The 21,360-nt window shown below is 44.0% G+C and overlaps 1 protein-coding gene across 1 annotated transcript in view; it reads left to right on the forward strand.

Moving 5' to 3' along the window:
• Positions 1-21,360, forward strand: part of LOC126999337 (fibroblast growth factor receptor-like 1) — a 139,858-nt gene that overhangs the window by 78,602 nt on the left and 39,896 nt on the right. The gene's annotated exons all lie outside the window — the stretch shown is intronic.

A 21,360-nucleotide genomic window follows, 5' to 3' on the forward strand; every position in this document is an offset into this window, starting at 1 on the left:
AAGAATAAAGAAAAATTAAAACCCAAAACAAAGAAAAACAAGAATAAAGAAAAAAACAAGAAAAAATAGAGAAAATCTTACTAAAAAAACAAGAAAACGATAAACTAAAAAAAGAAAACAAGAATAAAGAAAAATTAAAACCCAAAACAAAGAAAAAACAAGAATAAAGAAAAAAACAAGAAAAAATAGAGAAAATCTTACTAAAAAAACAAGAAAACAATAAACTAAAAAAAGAAAACAAGAATAAAGAAATATTAAAACCCAAAACAAAGAAAAACCAAGAATGAAGAAAAAAAAACAAGAAAAAATAGTGAAAATCTTACTAAAAAAAAAACAAGAAAACGACAAACTAAAAAACAAGAAAAAACAAGATACACAAAAGAACAAAACAGTGATAATCTTGCCCAAAATAAAAGAGAAAAACAACAAAACCTATAAAACAAAAACAAAAGGAAACAAAAAAAGAACAAGATGATACAAAACAGTGAAAACCTTACCTAAAAAAAAGGAGAAAAATGGTGAACAAACTCTTTAAAACCAACATTCTCAGGTAAAAAAAAAAAGAAAACAACTGAGGCAGGTACGCTAAACTAATTAATGCTCAGGTAACCTTCAAACACACTCTCTCTCTCTCTCTCTCTCTCTCTCTCTCTCTCTCTCCCTACCTGTCGTAATTGAATATTCTACCTGTACAACCTGGCCGTGATATGTGATTGTTTGGGTGGCGAGGGACAGGTGTGGAGGAGGAGGAGGAGGAGGAGGAGGAGGAGGGGGAATAGAGTGGAAATTGAAGAGATAGAATATAACGTTTGATAAGTTTATTTTCTTTCTTTCTTTCTTTATTTATTTATTTATTTATTTTTTGCTTTATTTCCATCTGTTATTGTTATTGTTCTTCTTCTTCTTCTTATTGTTATCGTCACCTTCGTTATCACTATTCGTCCCACTGTTTCTCCTCATCCTCCTTTACTTCATTTCCCATTCTCCTTCCTTTTCTGCTTTTTCTTTTTCTTCTTCTTGTTCTTCTTCTTTTTCTTCTTCTCCTTTTTTTCTTTTTTTTTCTTTCTTTTTCTTTCTTTTTTCTTCTTTTTCTTTTTCTTTCTTTTTTTTTCTTCTTCTTGTTCTTTTTCTTCTTCTTCCTCCTCCTCCTCCACCTCTTCTTCCTCCTCTTCCTCCTTCTCCTCCTCCTCCTCCTCCATTACAACAACAATTACACTTGCCAGGAATAATAATGTTTGCATAAAGAAAAAAACAACAACAAAAACAAGCAACAAAACAATAACAATAAAGATAATTACCTTACCATAGAAGAACAAAGGCATAATGAATAAAATAGTTACCCCCCTTAACTACCCCCCTTAACCCCCCTTAACCCCCTCCTTAGAACCCCTTAACCTTACATAACTCCCCCTTGCCTCCCTCCCTTTCCTTCCCTTCATTCCCTGTCCTCCCTTTTTAACCCTTTTCCCTTTCCCTTTATCTCCTTTCCCTTATCCCCCTTCTCTCCCCTTCCTTTTTACCTCCTTTTACCTTTTTCTTCCTCCCTTTATTCTTCTCAACCCTTTCCCGTTATCCTCCTCCTCTTCCATTTATTCCTCTTTTCTCCCTCTTCTTCCCCTTCTTCTTTATCCTCCTCCCCCTCACCTTCCCCTCGCCTTCCCCTTCATCCCTTCCCTTTCCCCGTTCCCCTTTATCCCTCTCTTCTTTCCCCTTCATCCCCTCTCCTTTCCTTTATCTCTCTCTACTTTCGTTTCCCGTCCTCCCCATCTTCTTCTTTATCTCTCTCTCTCTCTTTCCACTCATCCCTCTTCCATTTTTCTTCCCTCTTTTCTCTTCCTTTCAACATTTTCCCTTCTCCTTCCTTTTTGTTCCCCTCCCCTTCCCTTCATCCCTCTCCCATTTTCATTCCCCCTCTCCCCTTCCTTTTAACTCTTTCTCCTCCTCCTTATCCCCCTCCACTTCTTCCCCTCCTTTCCTTCCTTTTATTCCCCTATCACACCGTCCCTCCCTTCCCCCTTCCCCATTCCCCCTCGTACAGGTAAAAGGTACACAAGAGTTCTTACCTGCGTGGAGGTGATTGGTGATTGGCCCGCTAATTGCCTTTCCCCACGGCCTGAAAGGGAAAGGTGATGGTGAGTGATGGTGCTGGTGATGGTGATGGGGTGGGACATGCAACACTTATATGGCAATACTGTGTCACGATCATAAGAAGTACCACCACCATCATCATCATTACCGGAGCAAACACTATCATTAAAACTAACATCATTATCAATACGGAAATAAGAAAAAAAGACAAATTCTACAAAAACAAAGAAAAACCAAGAGTAAAGAAGAAAAAATGTGATCTAATCTTCCCTAAAAAAAAATATAAAAAATCGATATTCTCTTTAATTCACTATTACTTATTTTTATGTATTTATTACTGTCTATCATCATCACTATTATTTTCACCTTTATCATCATCATAGCCAACACGATCACCAGGCGCCATTATAAATACTTGCCTGCGCCATAACGGGTCACACCAAAAAAAAAAAAAAAAAAGAGCCTACCGTTGCTATAGGCCGAAATGTAAAAAAAAAAAAAAAAAAAAAAAAATCATCATCATCATCATCACAGTCATTATCACCACCATCACCATCATCACCACGCCTACTATCACCCTCTTCATCATCACTCATGTTGTTTTTACTTTACTTTATATATATTTTGGAATTATTTTTTGTTTTTGTTTTTTGTTTCTTCGGAAGGTAGGTGGAGGTGGAATAGGAAAGAGTGGAAGAAGGGGGAGGGGGAGGATAGTGGGGGGGGGTTATGTAAGGGGGTGGGAGGAAAGGGTTGGGAGGAAAGGGGTGGGAGGAAAGGGGTGGGAGGTAAGGGGTGGGAGGAAAGGAGGTGGGAGGAAAGGGTGGGAGGAAAGGGGTGGGAGGAAAGGTGGGAGGTAAGGGTGGGAAGTAAGGGGTGGGAGGAAAGGGATGGGAGGAAAGGGGTGGGAGGAAAGGGGTGGAGGTAAGAGGTGGGAGGAAAGGGGTGGAGGTAAGAAGTGGGAGGAAAGGGGTGGAGGTAAGAAGTGGGAGGAAAGGGGTGGAGGTAAGAAGTGGGAGGTAAGGGGTGGAAGGTAAGGGGTGGAAGGAAAGGGATGGGAGGAAAGGGGTGGGAAGTAAGGGGTGGGAGGACAGGGAGGGGAGGCAAGGGGTGGGAGGTAAGGGGTGGGAGGTAAGGGGTGGGAGGAAAGGGGTGGGAGGAAAGAGGGGGGAGGAAAGGGGTGGGAGGTTAGGGGTGGGAGGTAAGGGGTGGAAGGAAAGGGGTGGGAGGAAAGGGGTGGGAGGAAAGGGGTGGAGGTAAGGGGGGTGGAGGTAAGGGGGGGATGGGGGGTGGTCTCCCTTACCAGTCTCACAACCCATAAAAACTAATGGAAGAAGCATAATAAAGGAAATAATGGTCTCCTAACCTCCCTCTTACCCCTCCCCTCTCCACCCCTTACCTCCCCCCTTCCTCCCTCACCCTCCACCCCCTCTCCCCTACCCCTTACTCTCATACTTCCCTTCCATTGTTACCTCCTCTCCCCTTTCTTGCCCTCTTCCCTTACTCCTTCCTCTTCTTTCTCCCCTTTTAACCCCTTTCTCTCCTCCCCCTCCTCCCCTTACTCTCATTCTCCCCTTCCTTAGTATTCCTCTCCCCCAACTATTCCTTCCTCCTCCTATTTGTTCCTCTTCTTTCTCCCCTATTAACCACTTAACTCTCTTCCTCCCCTTCCCTTTCCTTCACCCCATCTCCCCTCCCTTACCTTCCTCCTCCCCTATTCCTTCCTCTTCCTTTCCATAACCACTTTTCTAGACTTCCTTTCCCTTCTCTTCCCTTCCCCTTACCTTTATTTCCCTCCCTTCACCTCCCTACCCTCTCCTTTCCTTCCTCCTCTTACTTCCTCCTCCTCCTCTTCCCTATTCCCCTATCAACCCCTTAAAAAGACTTCCTCCTCTTATGATTTTTCCCCTCTCTTCACCCCTTTCTCCCCTTCCCTTTCCTCCCTACCCCAAACTATTCTCTTCCTTTCTATCGCTGTCCTTTTCTCTTCTCCCATTCTCTCCTTCCCCTCCCCTCCCCAACCTACCATCACTCACTGTCCCCTTCTTTCCTCCCTTTTCTCTACCTTCTCCCCCCTCTTCCCTCCCCTCCTCCTCCTTCTACTCCTCCTCCTCCACCACCAACACAACCACCACCTCATTTAATCCAATCTATCCACTTCGCCTCGCCTCCCTCTCCCTCTCTCCCTCCCCCTTCCCCTTCCCCCCCTCCCCTCCCCCCCCTCCAGGTAGTCGCAGTGCAAATGACCGTCATAAACCAGGTCAATACGCGCGCCATACACGTATACGAGACGACCTGACTTACGGCCGCTCTTGAGTTATGGACCGAAGCGAATTTGTTTCTTATGTACCTGGCAGGTGAACGAAGGGGGGGGGAGGGAGGGGAGGGGGAGAGAAGGGGTAGAGTGGAAGTGTTAAGAGGGGAATGTAAGAGGAAGGAGGTGGGAGAGGAAGAATGAAGAGTGGAAGAAGGGGGAGGGTAGGGAGGAGAGGAGGGGAAGGGGGAGAGAGGGGGGTAAAGGGAGGGAGGGAGGGAGGGGGGGGGAAGAGTGGAAGTGTTAAGAGGGGAATGTGAGAGGAAGGAGGTGGGAAAGGAAGAGTAAAGAATGGAAGAAGGGGGAGGGAAGGGGGAAGAGGAGGAGGAGGAGGGAGAGGAGAGGAGGGGAAGAAAGGGGACGTTGAGGAAGGAGGGGAATATGAAACGAAGGAGGAGGGAAAGAAGGAATGAAGAGGGGAAGTAGGGAGGGAAAGAAGGGAAGAAGGGAAGAAAGGAGAAGGGAGGAGGGAGAGCGGGGGGGAGGAAGGGTGAAAATAGGGGAGGGAGGGGAAAAAGTGGATGACTTGAGTGGAGAATATGAAATGGAGGAAGAGGGAAAGGAGGAAAGAAGAGGGGAAGTAGGCAGGTTAGAAAAGAGGGGAAAGAAAAAAGAAGAAAGAGAAGAAAAGAAAGAAAGAGGAGATTAAGGAAAAGAAGGGAGAGAAAGGAGGAGGAAAAGAAGAAAGAAAAAACAAAGGGAAAGGGAAGAAAAGAAAGAAAGAGGAGATTAAGAAAAAGAAGGGAGGAAAATAAAGAGGAAAAGGAGGAAGAAAAAGAAAGGGAGATGAGACTAAAGAAAGGAGGGATAGATATTAAGGATACTGAGATAGGAAAAGGAGAACTGATAGGGAAAAGGGAGAAAAGGGAGAGAAAAGAGAAAGGGAGGAAAGGGAAACAAAGGAGGGGGTGGAGGAATATAAAACAGATGGTTAAAATGGGAGGGGGAAGGGGAAGGGGAGGGGAGTATGCTGGAGAAGGGGGAGGAAGGGAGAGAGGAGAATGGAGGAGGAAGGAAAAGAGGGGAAGGAAGGAGGGAGGGAGAGAGGGGGAATGGAGGAGAAAGGGAGAGAAGGGGAGTGGAGGAGGAGGGGAAAGAGGGGATTGGAGGAGGAAGGGAGAGAAGGGGAGTGGAGGAGGAAGGGAAAGAGGAGAATGGAGGAGGAAGGGAAAGAGGGGAAGGAAGGAGGAAGGGAGAGAAGGGGAATGGAGGAGGAAGGAAGAGAGGGGAATGGAGGAGGAAGGAAGAGAGGGGAATGGAGGAGGAAGGGAGAGAGGGGGATGAAGGAGGAAGGGAGAGAAGGGGAGGAAGGGAGGAGGGAGTTAACGGGAGAGTAAACACAGGAAGGACAACAATAAATGGAGGAGGGAGGGAAGGGAGGGAAGGGAGAAGGGAGTGGAAGGGAGGATAAAGGATGAGGGAAAGGGAGAGGAAGGACACGAGGAAAGAAAGGAGGGAAAAACGGAGAGAAAAGGGATACAAGAGAATAAAAACAAAGGGAAGAGAGAAAAGGAGGAGGGAGATAAAGGGTAAAGGGAGGGAAAAAGAGAAAAAAAAGGAGGTGGAGGAAAGATCGGAGAGAAAGAGAAAGGGAATAGAACAAAGAGGAGGAAAAAATAAGGTAAGAAGAAACAAAAGAAAAAGGGTTAAGAGGAAGAAAGGAAGGGAGGCAGAACATGATAAAGGGTAATGGTGAGTGGAGGGGAGGGGAGGGGAGGGGAGGGGGAGTGGAGGGGAGGGGAGGGGAGGGGAGGGGAGGGGGGGAAGTGTTACCTGACGAAAAAGATCAATTCTCACCTTAATGAACCGCACACGCCTGTCTCCTCCGTATGGCCGTTTGTCACCCACGACCCACGATCGATTCCCCCTCCACTATTACCACCTCATTTCCCTCCCCCATTCACCTGTACAGTGGAAGAGAGGAAGAGAAGGGATAGAAAGGGAAGGGGAGGGAGGAAGAATGTTAAGTAAGGAAGGGAAAAAAAGAACAAAGAAATAAAAGAAAAGGAAGGAGAGAGCAATAAAGAAAAGGAAATGGATGAAAGGAAAGGGAAACATGGAAACATAGACACATGGAATGAGAGGCAACAGAAAGCCTATTGGCCCATTACGATTTTTGCAGGAAGAGAAGAAAACACCGATAATGAAAGATAAATGGAAGGGAGGGAGGGATAAGTAAGAAAACAAGGAAAGAGCGATGAAGGAAAGGAAAAGGATAGGAGAAAGGAGAAAGATAAAGTAAGTATGGAGAGCAAAGAGCGGAAAAGAAAAGGAATTACAAGAAAAGAAGAAAAAATGTGGAGAAAGAGAGGAAATATGGAGAAAGTGGATGAATAGAGTAGAAGGGATAAGAAGGTAGGAAGAACACAAAGGATTAGAAGATGGGGGAATGAAGGAGAGGAAGGAAGAGGAAAAGAAGGGAAAAGGTGGGAAAAAGGGGGTGAGAGAGAGGAACAGGAAATGAAAAACCAGAAGAAAGGGAAAAGAAGGAAAAGGAAAGGAGTGACGGAAGCGAGGCGGAAAAGAAGGGGAAAAGAAGGGGAAATTAAGGGGAAAGGAAGGGGAAAAGAAGGGGAAAAGAAGGGGAAGGTCAGAAATAATGAGATTGTACGGATGAATAGCTGATTATGTTCATTAAAATTATTAGGTCTCTCTCTCTCTCTCTCTCTCTCTCTCTCTCTCTCTCTCTCTCTCTCTCTCTCTCTCACGTATTTCTCCGTTTTTTTCTTTTATTTTCTCATTTTTTCCTTCTATATTTTCACATTCATATTTTCATCTGCTTTCTTTTTCTTCCTTTTTTTCTTTCTTTCTAAACTGTGTATTTCTTTCTTTTTAACTTCCTGTCTTTCCTTCCTTGTTTTTCTTTTGTTTTCCTTTCGTTTTCTCCTTTTCTCTTTATCTGTCTATCTATTTATCTATGTATCTATCTCTATCAATGGTCTATCTACTTATTTTTGGATCTCTTTGTCAACCTATCCATTCTCTCTCTCTCTCTCTCTCTCTCTCTCTTCTCAGGTAAGCTCCACTCAGGTGCAAAAAACCGCCTTATGCAATACACACACCTGGCTATTACCTGGCTACGAGGTGATTACGCTCTCTCTCTCTCTCTCTCTCTCTCTCTCTCTCTCTCTCTAAGTGGTAATGAGTATGAAAAGGTGAGCGCCAGGTTATTAAAATGGTTACTACTATTACTACTACTACTATTACTACCACTACTACTACTACTACTACTACTACTACTACTACTACGATAGGCTTGAGGTGACTTTGTTTATAATTTTCTTACTTTTTTTTGCCAAATTTCTCTTTTCTTTCTTTCTCCTCCTTTTTATTTTCCTTTCCCTTTTCTCTTCCTCCTCTTCTTCTCTTCCTCCTATTCTTCTCTTCCTCCTCTTCTTCTCTTTCTCCTCTTCTTCTCTTCCTCCTCCTCTTCTTTTCCACCTTTCACTCCTGTTTTTCTTTCCTTTCTCCTCCTTTCTCCTACTTATTTTTCCTTTTTTTTTCTTTTTTAATCTTTTTCTTTTTCTCTACATTCTCTTTCGCCTGATCTTCTCTCTTCTGTATTCCTCCTCCTCCTCTTCCTCCTCCTCCTCCTCCTCTTCCTCCTCCTCCTCGTCCTCTTTCTCCTCCCAGACTACAAAAAGCACACACACACACAAACACAAACAAACACACAAACACGGAATGCACATGTGTGTGTGTGTGTGTGTGTGTGTGTGTGTGTGTGTGTGTGTGTGTGTGTGTGTGTGTGTGTGTGTGTGTGTGTGTGTGTGTGTGTGTGTGTGTGTGTGTGTGCGTGTGTGATGCTAATGAGCGCCTTGTATTTTTTTTTTTTTTACTTCGTCTTCTTCGTTTAATTTAGTTTTTTTTTTTTTTGGTTTGGTTGTTTGGGTTTGGTGATATTGTTGTTGTTGTTGTTGTTGTTGTTGTTGTTGTTGTTGTTGTTATCATCACCTTTACCTTTTTCCTCTCTTCTCTTTCCTCTTATCCATCATTTTTTTTATTTCTCTTCTACTTCTTTTGTATTCACTTCTCTATCTTCCCTCTTATCTTCTTTTCTTCATCTTCCTTTTCTTATTTCTCTTTTCTCTCTTTCTTTCGCATTCTCTCTTTTTCTTCTCCCCACTTCTCTTCTTCACTTCTCTTCCTCACCTTTTTTCCCCGTCCCTCCCCTTCTCCTTTCATATCTCTCTCTTCTCCTTCCTTTTATATCTCCATTTTCCTTCCCCATCCTCTCCTTTTCCCCTCTTTTTCCCATTTTCTTTTTATACTTCTCGCCTCTCTTTCTTTCTTCTCTTCCCCATCTTGTTCCTCCTCTCCTTCCCATCCCCTTTTATACTTCTCCCTTCCTCTTCTTTCTTCTCTTCCCCTTCCTCCTTCCCCATCCTCATCTCCCTCTCTCCCTCTCTTTCCATTTATATTTCTCTATTCTTCTCCCTCTTTCTCATCCCAATCTTCTTTCTTCATCTCCTTTCTATCTCATTTTATATTTCTTTCTCTTTTCCTTCCTTCTCTTCCCAATCTTCTTTCTTCATCTCCTTTCTATCTCTTTTTTTATATTTCTTTTTCTTTTCCTTCCTTCTCTTCCCCCTTCTCCTTCTCCCTTTCTCTTTCCCATCTCCTTTTATATTTCTTTCTCTTTTCCTTCCTTCTCTTCCCCCTCCTAATTCTTCCTTTCTCTTTCCCATCTCCTCTTATAATTCTCTCTTCTCTTCTTTCTTCCACATCCTTCTCGCCCTCATTTTCCTTCCCTCGTCTCCTTCTTTCCTCCTTTAATATTTCCCTTTTCTCCTTTCTCCTCCTCCCCCCCTCCCCCCCTAATAACCATAAGCATAATCAACAGTCATTAAACTCGCCGGATTTTTTCCCCACGTGTCGGAAGGGAAAAATCCCCCCCAGAACGGTCCCCCATTACCCACTAACAGCCTCTGCATCACCCCCCCCCTCCCCCCTTCCCCTCCCTCTTCCCCTTCCCTTTGCTCTTCCTCCTCCTCCTCCTCTTCTTCTTAATTTTCTTCTCACGTTTTCATTCTATTCGCTTTTCATTTAAAACTATTGTACCTGCCTTCTTTTTCCTCTCCTTTTTTTCCTCCATTTCCTCTTCCTCCTCCTCCTTCTCATCTTTTTTTTATATTCCTATCACGTTTTCATGTTCCTCATCCTTCGTTTAAAACATTATTGTACCCATTTTCTTCTCCTTTCCTCCTCGCCTCCTCTTCCTCCTTCTCTTCTTCTCTTACTTGCTTTATCCTTTCTTCCATCATTTGCATTCTATTCACGCAAGAATTAAAACAAGATTATACTTTCTCTCTTTTCCTCTTCTTCCTTACACTTTTCCTTTTCTTTTTGATTTTAGTATCTTAAAAAATGTTCATCCTCATTTTATCATTCTCTCTCTCTCTCCTTTCTTTTCTTTTCTCCCTTTATCTATCATCTTTTATTCCCTATCATTTTCTTCCTCCCTTTATCCTCCTCTTTTATACTTTTCTTCTTCGTCACCCCCTTTATTGTCTTCTCGTCTTTCTCTCTACTTTCTGTTCTAATGCTTCACTCCTTCCTTTAAACTTTCTTTCTCTCCTCTCTTCAATCTTCCACATTTTATTTTTTCCACCTAGTCCTCCACTTCTCTCCTCCTTCCACCTTTTCTGATATTTTTCCTCTCTCTCCTTTCCTCCATCTCTCCTTTCTCTCCTCTCCCTTCCTCTCCCCTCTTTCCCCTCCATTCCCTTTGCTTACTCCTCTCCTTTCATCTCTAGTCCCTCACTTTATTCATTCAAATTTCTTTCCACCAATTCTCTCTCTCTCTCTCTCTCTCTCTCTCTCTCTCTCTCTCTCTCTCTCTCTCTCTCTCTCTCTCTCTCTCTCTCTCTCTCTCTCTCTCTCTCTCTCTCTCTCTCTCTCTCTCTCAGAAAATCCTGATTCTCCTCATCACTTTTATATTCTCTCTCCTTTCCTCCACTAATCCTCTCTCCTCCTCTCCCTCCCCTCCCTTCCTTCTCTCTCCATCTCTCCTTCACTTCGTTCCTCCCACATCGCCTCTCCCTTTCCTTTCCTTCCCTTTTCTCCTTCCCTCCCTCTCGTCCTTCCTTCCTTTCCTTCTCAATCCCTTTTCTTCTTCCTCAATCCCTCCTTATTCCCTCCCTCTCGTCCTTCTTTCCTTTCCTTCTCAATCTCTTCTCTTCTTCCTCAGTACCTCCTTCGTATCCCTCCTCCTCCTCTTCCTCCTCTTCTTCGTCCTCCTCATCCTTATAGCTATTTTCTATCTCTTCTCTTCTTCCTCAATCCCCTCTTCGTATCCCTCCTCCTCCTCTTCCTCTTCTTCATCCTCCTCATCCTTATACCCATTTTCTATCTCTTCTCTTCTTCCTCTATCCCCCATTCTATCCTATGTATTCCTATGTATTCCTATGTATTCCTTCCCCCTCCTACTCCCTCTCCCTTCCTACCATCCTCCCCCTCCCTCCCTCATCCCTTCCCACCCCCCCTCTCCCCCTCCTTCCCCATGGCTTCCTACCGTCGATCTCTTCCCTCCCTCCCCCTCCATCCCCTCCATCCCCCCCCCCCCCCCCACAAGTCGGATGAGCAGGAAAAATGGATTGCTGTCACACTCTCTTGTCAGTCGCTCGTGTTAGGCTTTCAGAAGTCATGCCAAAGATGCTAAACCTCTCTCTCTCTCTCTCTCTCTCTCTCTCTCTCTCTCTCTCTCTCTCTCTCTCTCTCTCTCTCTCTCTCTCTCTCTCTCTCTCTCTGTATATATATTTAAGGGATTATTTTGAGTCAGTGGAACATAAACAAAAGACAAGGATGAGAGAAAAGGAAGGAAGGAAGAAGGATGGAAGGAAAGAGAAGGAAGGAAGGAAGGAAGGAAGGAAGGAAAGAGAGAAGGAAGGATGGGAGGGTGAAAGTAAGGAAGAAAATGAATGAATGAAGGAAGGAAGGAAGGAAACAAAGAAGGAAGGAAGGAAAGACGGAAGGAAGAATGGACGAAAAACAAAGAAAAAGGGAAACTCATAAATAAAAGAACAAAAACAAATAAAGAAAAAAAGCGAAAAGAAAGAAGAGGGAGATATGGGGAGATAAAAACAAATAGCGAGAAAGAGGCTGATAAAGAGAAGAATAACAATAGAGATAAAAGTTAAGGAGAGGGGAAGGAAGAGTAAGAGGAAGGTAAGAGAAAGGGAAGAAGGGAAAATTAAGGTAAGAAAAGTAAGGTGAAGGAAAGTAAAAGTAGGTAAGGAAAGGAAGGAAAAGGAGAGACTGGAGAGGTAGACGAAGAAGGGAAGAGAAAGAGGAAGAAGGGAAAAACGAAGAGGAGGAGGAAAAAGGGAAGAGGAAGAGGGAGAAGAAGGGAAAAGGAGGAGGTAGAAGGCAAGAAGAAGAGAAATGAGGGAAGAGGATAATGGGGAAATGAAGAAAGGAAGAGGAAGAAGGAAAGAGGGAAAGGAAGAAGAGAAGAAGAAGAAGAGGGGGAAGAAGGGAAAAGGAGGAAGTAGAAGGCGAGAAGAAGAGAAATGAGGGAAGAGGAGAAGGGGGAAATGAAGAAAGGAAGAGAAAGAGGGAAAGGAAGAAGAGAAGAGGAAGACGAAGAAGGGGAGAAAGAAAAGATGAAAAGGAAGTAAATAAATGCGAAAATAAATGAGGTAAAAAAAAGGATAGGGAAAGGGAAGGCAGGTGAGGGACTAATGAGGGAAGGATATAGGTAAGGAAAGGTAGGGAACGTCAATATAGGTAAGGAGAGGCAGATAAAGGTAAGGAAAGGTAAGGCAACTTATCCTCCCCTTCCCTCTACACATGTCGGAAGGGGAGGAGATGGAAGGGGAGGGAAAGAACAACTACCTCCTCCCTTTCGTTCTTGTAGGGAGAAGAAGGGGAAGACGGAGGAGGAGGAAGAGGAGGAGAAGGAGGGGAGGAGGAAGAACAAGCGAATGGAGAAGGAGTGACAAGGAAGAACAAGAAAAAGAAGGAGGAAGAGGAGGAGGAACAAGGAAGAACGAGAAAAAGGAGGAGGAAGAGGAGGAGGAAGAGAGAGCAACAGAGGGAGGAAATAAGAAGAGGAAACAAGAGGAAAAAAACAAGAGGAGGGTGGAGAAAGGGAGGAAGAGAAGGTTAACATGGAAGAAAGAGGAGGAGGAGGAGGAGGAGGAGGAGGAAGATGATGCTTGCTACATGAAAGCGACAAGGGGAAAACAAGGTAAGAGGAGGGGAGGAAGAGGGGAAGAGAAAGGGGAAGAGGAAGAGAGGAGGAGAGAAGAAGGGTGGAAGGAAAAGGATTTAGGAGTGGAAGAGGTGGAGATAAAGGAGATGGAGAGAGAGAGAGAGAGAGAGAGAGAGAGAGAGAAGAGGAAAAGAGTAAATGATTTAAGAGGAAAAGAGTAAAGAAGAGAGAGAGAAAAAAGAGAAAAGGAGGAAAGAAAGAAGGAGGATTTAAGAGGAATGGAGGAAAATTGGAGAGATTGATGGAGAGAAAAAAAGAAGAAAGAAAGTCGATAATTATGGAGGAACGGAGGAACATTTCTCTTACTCTTTCCTTCCCCACTTTTTTCTTCCTCTCCTCTTCTTCCTTCTTTTCCTCTCTTCCCCTTCATCTTCCTTTCTTCATTTCCCTCTTCCTTTCTTCATTTGCATCCTCCCTTCTAACTTATATCATTTCTCTTCTTCCCTTCCTCTTCCTTTCTTCCTCCTCCTCCTCTTCTTCCCTTCTTCTTCTTTCTCTTCCTTTCTTCCTCTTCCTCTTCCCTTATTTCTCTTGTTCCCTTCCTTTTCCTTTCTTCCTCCTCCTCCTCTTCTTCCCTTCTTCTTCTTTCTCTTTCTTTCTTCCTCTTCCTTTCTTCCTTCTCCTCCTCTTCTTCCCTTCTTCTTCTTTCTCTTTCTTTCTTCCTCCTCCTCTTCCCTTATTTCTCTTTTTCTCTTCCTCTTCCTTTCTTCCTCCTCCTCCTCTTCTTCCCTTCTTCATCTTTCCCGTCCTTTCTTCCTCCTCCTCTTCCCTTATTTCTCTTCTTCCCTTCCTCTTCCTTTCTTACTCCTCCTCCTCTACTTCCCTTCTTCTTTTTTCTCTTCTTTTCTTCCTCCTCCTCTTCCTTTATTTCTCTCGTTCCCTCCCTCTTCCTTTCTTCCTCCTCCTCCTCTTCTTCCCTTCTTCTTTCTCTTCTTTTCTTCCTCCTCTTCCCTTATTTCTCTTCCTTTCTTCATCCTCCTCTACTTCCCTTCTTCTTTCTCTTCCTTTCCTCCTCCCTTTCCTTTATTTATCTTCCTCCTCCTTCTTCCTCTTCCCCTTTTCCTCTTCCTTTTTCCTTCTTCCTCCTCTTCTTCCTCCTCCCATTCGACGGCTCAAGTTTCTCCTGTTTCAGTTTCAAAATCGATTCTCGTTAAGTAGCTTCTTTAAACAACGCTAATCACTCCTCCTCCTCCTCCTCCTCCTCCTCCTCCTCCTTCTCCTCCTCCTCCTATTTTCCTCTTCTTTCCTTCACGTCTCTGCTGTTCATATATATTTTTTTCTCTTTTTTTCATCTATTACTACCACTACGATCTTTCATCCTCCTTCTCCTCCTCCTCCTCCTCCTCCTTCTTCCTCTCTTCCTCCTCCTCCTTATACTAAACAAACACCTACACTCATGCTACATTCTCTCTCTCTCTCTCTCTCTCTCTCTCTCTCTCTCTCTCTCCCTACACGAGAGAGAGGCTAAGTCCGCCATAACGTAATTAAACGGTTTTTAGCGGAAAGAGAATTTGATTTTGTGCTCTGACGGACAGATAACAGCGGGGGGAGGAGGAGGAGGAGGAGGAAGAGGAGGAGGAAGAGGAACGGAGTATAGATTGGGAGGGAAGAGAATGAAAGATGAAGTGAGACAGAGTGGAAAACAAGAGTAAGGAAGAGGAAGAGGAAGAGGAGGAAGAGGGAATGGAAGGGAGGGGAAAAGAAAAAGAGAAGAGGAGAAGTGAGATGAGAAGAGGGAGATGCAAGGACAGGAAGAGGAAAAGAGAAGAGAGAATTAGAGGAAGAGGAAAGGAGGGGAAAGGGAAGGACAATGAGAGAGATCCGAAGAGAAGAGGGAGATGAAAAGAAGGAAAGGAGGAGAAAAATAGAAGAGAAGAATCAGAGGAAAGAAAGGAGGAGGAAAGAAAGGAATGACAAGAGGAGAGAAGAGAGAAAGAAAGAGGGAGAGAGAAAGAACGGAGGAGGAGGAAAGAAAAAATAAAAAGGAAGAAAGAAGAGACAGTAGAAAAGGTTAAAGCAAAAGAGGAAGAAATAAAAGGAGGAGGAAAAGAGGGACAGGAAGAGGAAAAAAGGGAGGAAAATGATTTAGGAAAGAAGAGGAAAGGAATGAAAAGATGGAAAAGGAAAATATGACGTAACAGAGAGAGAGAATCTTATCTCTCTCTCTCTTACAAATTTTATCATCGTCAGCAGCGGCAGGCTTAGGATTATGGGTATTAGTGTGCTCTCTCTCTCTCTCTCTCTCTCTCTCTCTCTCTCTCTCTCTCTCTCGTAAGTGGGACATGAATATAACTAGAATAAAAAATAGCGACAATGACGAAGAATAGAAAGAAGAAAAGGAAGAAGAAGAAGAGGAGGAGGAGGAGGAAGAAGAAGAGGCGGAGGAGGAGGGAGAAGAAGAAAAAACAAGAGGGGAAGGAGAAAATAATAAAGAAGAAGAAAAGAAAAGAAAAAGTACAAAAATAAAGAGGAAGAGGGAAACAAAAACAAGAACAGGAGGAAGAGGAATAAGAAGAACAAAAAGAAAAAGAAGAACAATAACAAGAAGAGCAAGAACAACAAGAAGAGAAGAACAAGAGGAATATGAAAGAGGAAGAGGAAGAGGAGGATCGTCTTCAGGATATTGACCTCTTAACACGATAGTCTTCAGAGCCTCTTACATCCTCAAAGGGGAAGAGGAGGAGGAGGAGGAGGAGGAGGAAGAGGAGAAAGAGGAGGAGGAGGAGGAGGAGAAGGAGGAGGAAGAGGAGGAAGGAAGGGAATACATACAACACGGAGGGAAGAAGGGAAGGAGGGAAGAACGGAGAAGAGGAAGGAAAATATGAATAGGAGGAGGAGGAGGAGGAGGAGGAGGAGGAGGAGGAAACATGGAAACATGGAGGAAACATGAACTAGCAGGCAGCAGAAAGCCTGTTGGCTCATTACTGGGCTGCCTGCGTTCAGTGATTTAATCAATCCGTTTGTCATAGAAGTGGCTTGCAGGGAAGGATTAAAGCACTTGTGTATCTACTCTTGGGAACGTTCAGCTCACTCCCGATGCAGCAAAGTGGCGTTGCGTTTCTTGAAGGAGTTGATGGTCTCTGCGCTAACCACTTCTGCAGGAAGGCTGTTCCAGTGGCGAACAACTCTATTCGAGAAATAACTCCTGCCGATGTCGGTATTGCATCGCTTTGCTTGAATTGTTTTTCCGTTGTTTCTTGTTCTCAGGTTAGTTTGTAGCGTGAAGAGTTTGGAGTGATCAACGTTGCTGAGCTTGTTCAGGTACTTAAAGACTTGTATCATGTCTCCCCGCAGTCGTCTCTTTTCCAACGTGAAGAGGTTGAGTCGCTCGAGTCGCTCTTCATAGGGCTTCGTCCTCAGTGATGGTATCATCTTCGTGGCGCGGCGCTGTACTCTCTCAAGTAATTCAATGTCTTTCCTGTGGAGGAGGAGGAGGAGGAAGAAGATGACAAGTTGGAGGAAGTGAGATGGAAAGTGATAGGGAGGGGACGAGAGAGAGAGAGAGAGAGAGAATGCCTACAAACCAAACAACTACAAAAATAACATTGAAAACAAAATCGATTGAAAAAGACGAGAAAAAGACGTAAAAAAACGTCATAAAAATACAGAACAAAAAGGTTTCTCAGCAGCCAATCAGAGCGGAGAACGAGCCTCTAAGAACGTCCAATCAGGAGGCAGAACAAACAGACAATTACAGACGCGTGTTGACCAGTAGCAAAGAGGAATTGAAGGGGAAAAAAAGGAGGGGGAAAAAAGGAGGAAAAAAAGGAGGAAAATTCGAACTGATGAAGAGTAACTAACCGTGAAGAATGGGAAGAGGAGGAGGAGGAGGAGGAGGAGGTGGAGGAGGTGGAGAGATAAGATAATGAATGTTTGGAGAAAATGGAATCAGTGAAGAATGAAACTACTACTATTACTAAAACTACTACTACTATTATTACTACTACTACTACTACTACTACTACAACATTCAAATACATAACCAACCTAGTCAAGTCATTCATTCAACCAGTTTATTTGACAGTCACTTAACAGACATCCAGTTAACATAATCATCAAAACCTTTCATACATTCACCCAGTTATCTGTTCATCCAGTTAGTCAACCAGTTAGTCATGCAGTCAGTCACCCACCCGGTCAGTCATCCAGGGACCCAGTCAGTCATCAAGTCAGTCATCCAGTCAGTCACTCAGTCAGCCAGTCAGTCATCCAGTCAATCACCCAATCACCTGTTAGTCAGCCAGTCAGTCATTCAGTCAGTCACCTAATCGGTCATTCAGCCAATCACCCAGTCAATCACATACACACAGCCAGTCACCCAGTCAGTCACTTACTCAATCATTCACCCGGCCAGTTAGTCACCCAATTCGTCAGTCACCCAGATCGTTAGTCACCCAGTCAGTCATCCACTCAGTCACTTAGTCATCCAGTCAGTCACCCAGTCAGTCACCCAGTCATACAGTTATCCAGGCAGTCACCGGTACAGGGCAAGGTTTTAGGGCGTCTTGGGTTGCATTAAAACAGGCTCGATCTAACTTGGTCTAGCCTTATGGCGGACAAGTTTAGCAATCCATTATTACTTTTATATTTACTATCACTAAACTCTCCTTTCTCTCTCTCTCTCTCTCTCTCTCTCTCTCTCTCTCTCTCTCTCTCTCTCTCTCTCTCTCTCTCTCTCTCTCTCTCTCTCTCTCTCTCTCTCTCTCTCTCTCTCTCTCTCTCTCTCTCTCTCTCTCTCTCTCTCTCTCTCTTTTCCTTCATCTCCTCTGTCTTTCCTCCTTTTTACTATTTCTCCTCCTCCTCCTCCTTCTTATTTACTTCTTCCTCTTTATTCTCGTCTTTCTTCTTTCTCTCTTTTCTTTTTTGTCTTCTTTTCTTCTGGTCCTTTCCTCCTCATTCTTTCCTTTACTTCGTCTGTCTGTCATTCTCCTAAACAAAGAAGTTAAGCCTCCTCCTCCTCCTCTTCCTCCTCCTCCTCCTCCTCCTCCTCCTCCTCCTTCTCCTTCTCCTCTTTCTCCTCCTCTTCCTATTTCCTGCTCGTCTATCTATTCTATTCTTTATTTATTCTTTCTCGTTTTCCTCCGCCTCCTCTCTCCTCTCTCTCCTCTCCTCTCCTCTCCTCTCCTCTCTCTCTCTCTCTTTCATGTCACAGTCTCCCCTCTCTTCCTTCCTTCCTTCCCTTCTTCCTTCCTTCCTTCCTCTCATCCTTCTCTCCTTCCCTCTCATACACGTGTTATCTCCTTCTCTCCTTCTCTCCTTCCCTTCCTCTCTCTTTGTTCTCTCTTTCTCTCCTTCTTTGTTCCTTATTCTTTTTAACTTCTGTACATTTTTCCTCCTTTTCTATTTCTCTTTTCTTCTGCATCTTTTTTTCCTTTCTCTTTTTTTCTCTCCTCTTTATTCTCCATTCTTTATCTTCCCTATTTATTGCTTTTTTTGATGTTCTCCTTCCTAGTCTTTCTTTCCCTGTCCCTCAATCCTTTCCTTCCTTTTGTTCCTCCTCCTTTCTTTCTTTCTCTCTTTCCTTTTTTCTTTCCTTTCCCTTCCTTCCTCCTTTTCTTGCCATCCTGTTCCTTCCTTTCCTTTCCTTTCCCTTCCTTTCTTCTTTTCCTACCATTCTGTTCCTTCCTTTCCTTTCCTTTCCCTTCCTTTCTTCTTTTCCTACCATTCTGTCCCTTCCTTTCCTTTCCTTTCCTTCCTTCCTTCTTTTCCTACCATCCTGCTCCTTCCTTTCCTTTCCTTTCCTTCCTTCCTTCTTTTCCTACCATCCTGTTCCTTCCTTTCCTTTCGTTTCCTTTCCTTCCTTCTTTCCTCCTTTTCTTCTTTCTCTCTTTCTTTTTGTTTTCTTTCTTCCTTTCTTTCTTCCTTATCTCCTCTCTTCCACTCTCTAATTTTCCTCCCTTCCTCTCTTCCTTTCCTTCTTTCCTCCATCATTTTCTCTCTCCCCTCTCACCTCACCCCTTCCATCTACCTATCCATCCCTCTCCCTCTCCCCTCCTCTTCCCTCCCCCTCCCCCCTCTCCCCCCCCCACACATTATCCTGGTACAATGGAGTGTATTAGCCTTCTCCTCCCCAAATGAGCATTATTGATTATTCTCCTCCTCCTCCTCCTCCTCCTCCTCCTCCTCCTCCTCCTCCTCCTCCTCCACCTCTCTGAAATGTGAGTAAAAAGTGATTGATCTTGGATGGCAATATTATTTTTTTTCCGTGAGCTTGTTGTTGTTGTTGTTGTTGTTGTTGTTGTTGTTGTTGCTGTTGTTGTTTGGTGAATACATGGAAAAGCAGGCAACAAACAGCAGAAAAGACAAAAAAAAACCACTTCTTAATTTAGTGAACGCATGATGTCGTTTATTTCACTCTTAACACAAGGAAAAAAGGCGGTCAATACGATTTGCTTGAAGGAGTTTATCGGTTTATTTTTTTCACTGACTAGTTTATTGAAGGAAGTTTGTTGCAGCGGCGGGTGACTCGGTTCGAAAACGAAACTCCTACTGATGTCTGAACCGCATTTGTTTCCTCTTCCTCCTCCTCATCCTACCAATACTGTTACTCTTCCTCCTCCTCCTCCTCCTCTTCCTCCTCCTCCTCCTCCTCCTCCTCCTCCTCCTCCTCCTCCTCCTCCTCCTCCTCCTCCTCTTCCTCTTCCTCCTCCTCTTCCTCTTCCTCCTCCTCCTCATCCTCCTACCAATACTACTACTCTTCCTCTAACTCCTCTTCCTCCTCTTCCTCTTCCTCCTTCTCCTCCTCATCCTACCAATACTACTACTCTTCCTCTTCCTCCTCTTCCTTCTCCTCCTCTTCCTCCTCTTCCTCTTCCTGCGAATACCCTTTATCCGTGACAAGTGTAAAGTCACGACGGATTACGCGTTCAGTTCTTGTCCCTAACTCCAAGGAGGACATCGGATTAGTAGAGAGAATGCATGAATTTACATTTGTCGAGGAGGAAGAGGAAGAGGAAGAGGAGGACAATGACAAGGAGGACGAGGAGAAGGAGAACAAGGAGAATGAGGAGGAGGAAACACAGCAAAACATACCAACGAGAAGAAAGAGGAGGAGAAAGAAAAAGGATAATCAGAAGAAGAAACAGAAATGAAAGACGGAAGAAAGAGAAGGAAGAGGAAAAGGAGAAAGAAAAAAAGAAATGGAGGAAAAGAAGAAATAGAAACAAAGGAAGGAGACACAAAGAAGATAAATTACGAAAAAAAAAAGTTCACAGACACATAAACAAACACCAACAAACACACAGACAAACAGACAGACAGGCAAACAAACTGACAGATAGACAGACAGACAGACGCACAAACAGGCTCATCAAACACTTAACCACATTAATAAGTGTCAAAAATTATCATTAGGACATTTAATGAGAGAGAGAGAGAGAGAGAGTAGGGGGGAGGGAGCGCTAAAACTGTTGTGGTCACCCGTGTTACCCCGTTTTCTATCATGCTATTTAGATGCAAATGATTAATTATATTTATTATCTCCCTTCCCTCACTTTCCCTCCCTCCCTCCCTCCCTCCCTTCCCTCTCTTCCTATTTTACTCTATTACCAAACCTCTCCTCCTTTCCTCCCTGTTTTCCTTCCTCATTATCATCCTCCCTTCTTCTCTTTCCTCCCTTCCTATCTTTCCACCTTTTCTTCCTTATCCTTTGCTTTCTTCTCTCTCCCTCCTTTCCTTTTACCTTTCCCTGGCTTCTACTTTCTCTCTCTCTCCTTGCCTCCCTTCCTTCTTTTCTTCTCTCTTTTATACTCGCTTCATTCACTTCCACTCCTTTTCCCTCCTTCCCTCTTTCTCTTCTTCTCATTCTTACACTTCCTCACTTTCCTTTTTCTCTTCCTTGTCTCCCTCTCTACCTTTCTCCTTTCCCTTCTTCTCTCTTATTTATCTCCCTTCCTTACACTTTCTTCCTCCTGCCTATCTTCTTTTCCTTAATTCCCTTCCTTCCTTTCCTCCTTCCCACAGCCTCCCAACCTTCACTCTTCTCACATTCCTTTCTTCCTTCCCTTTCCTATCTCCCACTCTCTTCTCTCCCTTCCTCTCTCTCCCTCCCTGCGACTGGTGACTGGCTAATGACTGAGTGATTGGCGGCTCAAAGGGGGACTGTTCCTAATGGTCCATGCACGATGAAGTTAATTAATGAGTGAGTGAGTGAGTGAGTGACTGACTGACTGACTGATTAAGTGACTGAATGACTGATGGTTGACTGGCATACTAATAAACTACTTGACTGACTAGCTTAACTAACTGATTGGCTGAATGACTGACTGGTGAATGAAGGGGCTAACTGACTGACTGGTGAATGAAGTGGCTAACTGACTGACTGACTAACTGACTGACTGACTGGTTAACTAATAAATGAATAAATGACTGGTTGACTGATTGACTGACTGACTGACTGGCTGGCTAACTAATAAATGAATGAATGACTGATTGACTGACTGACTGACTGACTGACTGACTGACTGACTGACTGACTGACTGACTGACTACCACGACCCAGACCTTTGAAGTTGGATGTCAAAGTAAGCATATTAAGTGACATTTAAGTACCTCCTTCCCCCACTTTTCCTCCCCCTCCCCTCCTCCCCCTCCTGCCCCCCCCCCCTTTCCCCCCTTTCTCGGAGGCCAGCGGTGGTCCTTTGAGTGAAAATTTTCTTGGTAACTCAGTGAAAGGGAAACTTGTCTTGAATCCTCGTGTCTTTTCTCATTTCTTTTTCTTTTTTCTTTCTTTTCTTCTTTTTTT

The sequence above is a fragment of the Eriocheir sinensis genome, chromosome 16 (genome assembly GCF_024679095.1).
Source record: "Eriocheir sinensis breed Jianghai 21 chromosome 16, ASM2467909v1, whole genome shotgun sequence".
Lineage (NCBI taxonomy): Eukaryota > Metazoa > Arthropoda > Malacostraca > Decapoda > Varunidae > Eriocheir > Eriocheir sinensis.